A 5,278-nucleotide genomic window follows, 5' to 3' on the forward strand; every position below is an offset into this window, starting at 1 on the left:
CTGCCTTGAACCCCAGTCCCTCCAATGCAAAGACCCTGCTCTGACTCTCCTCCTCCTCCCTGTCTGGCCTAGATTGCTCCCATCAGTCCTTCCAGCAGCAGTCAAGTATTCTCATTCTGACAAGGGCTGCCCCGCTCCCTGCTCAGTAGTCACAGCGAATTGCCCTGGGTGGAGTTGGCCACATGCACTTTGGCACAGTGCCCTCCCTCTAGGGCCAAACAAACACCCTGTTATCTGCTTCACACCTCCTTCTGCAAACTGCCCTGTTACAGGTGCCAGTCTCTGCAGGGGGCCACGGGGAGCAGCTCTAACCCAAGGACTGCGGCTCCAGAGACATGGAGGAAAGCAGTGAGTGAGACTACACAAAGACCCTGGCTGGGGGCACGGCTGAGGCCAAGGAGGGAGAAAACACAAGTGCTCCCCATTCATTAGCCTGCTTAACTCTCAACATCCTAGGGAGGTAGATGTCATCACACCCACTTCACTGATGAGAACACCGAGCCCCTGAGATTCAACAACTTGTCCAAACTTGCACGGCTGGAGGACAGTAGAGCCAGGACAGGGCCCAGGGTGGTCCGGCTTGAAAACCCAGGTCCCATCTGCTGTACCAAGCTGAAAGGACAGGTCAGACAAGAAGTTGGAAGAATTTTCTTGAAGAATTCGATGCACTGGGGGCTCCCCAGCGAAAGAGCACAGCCAGGTCACCCTATAGTGACAATGTGTCAACAGCCCCTCCCATACACTCTGAGCTACCAGGGCAGCTCCCAATATGAGCAGGTAATGGTGGATTGCTCAACACACGAAAAGGGGCTCTACCATAAGAGATAGAGACCAAAACACAAATGCAGTCATGGGGTGTTGGGGACCAGAATCAAATGGGAAGAACTAGAGACTGCACACAGAGAGAAGACATTAAGAATCTGTCAGGAGCCGGGTGCGGTGGCTCATTCCTGTAATCCCAGCACTTTGGGAGGCTGAGGTGGGTTGGATCACTTGAGGCCAGGAGTTTGAGACCAGCCTGGTCCACATGGCAAAACCCTGTCTCTACTAAAAATACAAAAAAATTAGCTGGGCATGGTGGTGCACACCTGTACTCCCAGCTACTCGGGAGGCTGAGGCACGAGAATCGCTAGAACCAGGAGGTGGAGGTTGTGGTGAGCTGAGATCACACCACTGCACTCTAGCCTGGGTGACAGAGTGAGACCCTGTCTCAAGGAAAAAAAAAAAAAAGAATCTATTGGGTATTGGGGCCAAACACAGTGGCTCACACCTGTAACCTCAGTGCTTTAGGAGGCTGGGGCAGGAGGATCTCTTGAGGCCAGGAGTTCAAGACCATCCTAGGCAACATAGTGAGACCTGTCTCTACCAAAAAAAAAAAAAATTAAAAAAGGAATCTCTTAGTGTTGGCATTGGCCATCCCTGAGCTCTAGCTCAGGAAGGCAATGGATGGTCACTGTGTCCTTTGGGCCAGCCCTCCTGAATAGCACACACACTATGCACTGCAGCAGCTCTCCAGCATATGGTTGCAGAGTTTGTGCTCTGCAAGAAGCACTAGCCAAGGTGGGGGCTAGGAGACCCGAAGTTCAGCCCGTGCTCCTCTCACCAAGCCATGTACCTGGCATGGGGCTGCACCACCTAGAGGAAAATCACCAAAATACCACCTGCTCATTCATCTGAGTGCCCATGTCTGTACCCACCTGGGGCCACATAGGCTGTTAAGTTTCTGTACTTTTTACACCTCAGCTCTTTGCCTGTCTACTGTTCCCACTTCCTAGAGCGCTTGCTCCTCAGTGTCCTCCTCCCTGGCCCTAGTTTGCCTAACTTTCATGAGGTTCAGCTCAGCATCACCTCCTCCAGGAAGCCCTCCCTACCCGCCCAGAAGAGTAGGCCAGGTGCTCCTCTCCTTCACTCTAAGCTCTGTAGATGTTGGTTCAGTACAACCTCACAGCCCCACAAGCCCAGGCTCAAGATGTCACAGGATCCTTAGGGTGTTGCTTCACCAGCCAGAGACCTCTGTGGCTGGTGGCACCTCTGCTTGGGTTTTGCTTGCACCTGCTGGGCTCATTCCTCCCACTCAGCCTGGCAGGCTGCATTCGGCTTGCACTACCAGCCTGGATCCCACACCTGCAGGTGGGAGTGTTGAGGGGTGTGTGAGCAAGCGAGTGTGGGGTCCGGCCACTGCTCACAGCCAGGGGCACCAACTGTGGCAGGGAGGGCATCTCCAGGCACTGGGTCCATGCCAGGCTGAGGGTGGACTAGACATACCACAAGTGGCTTCTGCTGCGGGCACCAGCATCTGGACGAGGGGAATGTAATGGCACCTGAAAGCTCGGAGACACTGGGAACTGCAGAGCCCCAAAGAGGGTGTTAGAGCCTGTCACAGTCCTGGTTTGGGGAGCCCTGAGGTCTGGGCTCCCAGAAGGGCCACAGCTCTTCTCTCCTTCTTGTTGCCCATAATGTGGTGAGCAGGGGACATGCTTCAGTCTTGTTTGTTCTACAACTCTTTCAGTCCCAGTATTCATTGGATTGCAAGTTCTTGTACTGCATCTAGGAAGAATGAGGTATGCAGACAACTGGAGGGTTAGCAAGGCAGAGAGGAGCGTCACTGAACAACAGAACAGCTCTCAGGAGACCCAAAGTGGGTAGCTCCTTTCCGCAGGCAGGTCATCCCCACCTGTGTGTGAGTCTGGCTGAGTCTGGGGTTTTTATGCGCTCAGAATGGACGAAGTGCACGCTGATTGGTCCATGGTCAACCATGGGCAGGCCTGGAAAAAGCACCATCCAGTTGGCCAAATGGTCATCAATGAAGTTCTCACTCTGTGCTGTGGACTTCCTCCAGAACTGGCAGCCTTGCCCCCAGGCTTCAGGCCATCCCTGGCCTGTAGGTGGAGTTTCACCAAGGACCCATCCTTCCCACCTAGGAACCTGTCTGCTTCCTGCTGTCATCAACATGTCATCCACGGTGCCCAGGCTGTTCACACTGAGGGGCAACTGCAGGCCCTTGCTGAGCTGCCCTCAGGCCCCTGGCCTCCCTCCCATGCTCGTCAGTGCCCAAGGTCTGGAGGGGGCTGAGGTGAGGAGGGGGCTGGTGTGTCAGCTCTGTGCCAAGCATGTGCACAGCCAGCTGGGTTGCAACAGCACCTGGGCCCAGCCACAACTTTGCTCCAGAATCACAGCAGGCCCCGGGAGTGAGAAGAGGCCTGAGAGCAGGAGCAGGCACTTCTGAGCCTGTGGGGGCCAGGAGATTCTCAGGCCCCTGAGAGTACAGGGATGCCCCGGTTTGAAGCTGTGGCTGGGTGGCTGCATCCATGCCTGGGAGTACAGGGGTCCCACCCTGCCAACTCAGTAGGGGGCAGGCCTCCCACCTGTTCCTGCCCCACCAGCTCTGGAGAGAGCATAGCCCCACCTGCACCACCCCCACTGCAGCTGGTGTCCCCACAGCGGCTTCTCCAGATGGGCTGCCACTGCCATCAAAGAGAGGACAGAGGACAAAGCTTGCCAAGAAATGAGGTTGAGCTTGGGAATAAGACAAGTCTGGCTTCAAGTTTGCCTTTGTTACTTACTAGTTCTGAGACCTTGTTTAGTCCGTTTTTTTGTTGTTGTTTTTGTTTTGTTTTTTGGGGTTTTTCTGTTTTTTGTTTTTTTGGAGAGAGGGTTTCTGTCATGCAGGCAGGAGTGCAGTGGCGCAGTCATGGCTCACTGCAGCGTCAACCTCCTGGACTCAGGTGATCCTCCTACCTCAGCCTCCTGAGTAGCTGGGACTACAGGTGCATGCCATTATGCATGGCTAAGTTTTATATTTTTTGTAGAGACAGGGGTTTCACTATGTTGCCTAGGCTGGTCTGAAACTCCTGGGCTCCAGTGATCCACACACCTTGGCCTCCCAAAGTGCTGGGATTAGAAGCGTGAGCCACTGCACCTACCCTTGATTAGAGTCTTAACCTCATTTATCTTGACTTTCTTCCATGTGAAATGGAACTACTTCCCAGGGAAGTTTTAAGGTTCACGTGAGATATTGTGAACGAAGTGCCCGGCACAGCACCAAATACGCACTAGGTGCTCAGTTAATGTTTGCTTCTCTTCCTTGGGTTCAGTCCTACCCAAAAGCATGGATGGCGTGTGTGTGTCTGTTGCCTGCCGAGCATGGTCTGATATTGGAGAAACGTAGTCTATGCCCCCGCTGAGATCAGAGAACAGCAGCTGTCCTTGGACTGCTCCTACTGTGCTGCCTCCAGTGGCCAGAGGCAGGGATGCCATTCCTCATTGCCTTTTCTGTGAATGCAGCAGGCACTTGCCACGGTTGCCTAGAATGTTTTGTGCTCTTCCCCATGCTTTGTTGACAGATATTTCATTAAATCTAAGCTGCCATCAATTGTAAGATGCATCATTATTTTATGGAGCAGTAAGAGGAAATGCAGACAGTTAAACACAGGCATAATGCTTTCTTATCATTTAGCATTTGTATTTTGTTCTTGAAAGATCTCATTGAAGGCCAGGCATGGTGGCTCATGCTTGTAATCCCAACACTTTGGGAGGCCAAGGCGGGCAGATTGCTTAAGCCCAGGAGTTCGAGACCAGCCTGGGCAACATAGGGAGACTCTGTCTCTACAAAAAATACAAAACATTCGCCAGACATGGTGGCTCGTGCCTGTAGTCCCAGCTACTTTGGGGGATGAGGGATGAGCCCCAGCTACTTAGGCATCAACTTGAGCCTGGAAGTTTGAAGATGCAGTGAGCTATGATTGTACCACTGCACTCTAGCCTGGGCAACAGAGTGAGACCCTGTCGCAAAAAGGAAAGATCTCATTTCTATTTAGTGAAGTGTAGATCTCTCTTGTGCATATATTTTAATTTTTTGAGATGGAGTTTCGCTCTTGTTGCCCAGGCTGGAGTGCAGTGGCATGATCTCGGCTCACTGCAACCTCCACCTCTCAGGTTCAAGCAATTCTCCTGCCTCAGCCTCCCGAGTAGCTGGGACTACAGGCATGTGCCGCCACGCTCGGCTAATTTTTGTATTTTTAGCAGAGACGGGGTTTTACCATGTTGGCCAGGCTAGTCTCGAACTCCTGACCTCTGGTGATCCACCCGCCTCGGCCTCCCAAAGTGCCAGGATTACAGGCGTGAGCCACCGCGCCCAGCCCTTGTGCATATATTTTAAAAGGACCCACATTTATTGCAGAGTCTTCTGGATCCCTTTTATACTCAGAATCGCCTGTGTTGCTGGTTTGGCACCATAGGCGGTGCGCTGGGCCCTGAGGAGCATTGGCGTTGCAGCATT

Source organism: Pan paniscus, chromosome 13 (assembly GCF_029289425.2).
Source record: "Pan paniscus chromosome 13, NHGRI_mPanPan1-v2.0_pri, whole genome shotgun sequence".
Lineage (NCBI taxonomy): Eukaryota > Metazoa > Chordata > Mammalia > Primates > Hominidae > Pan > Pan paniscus.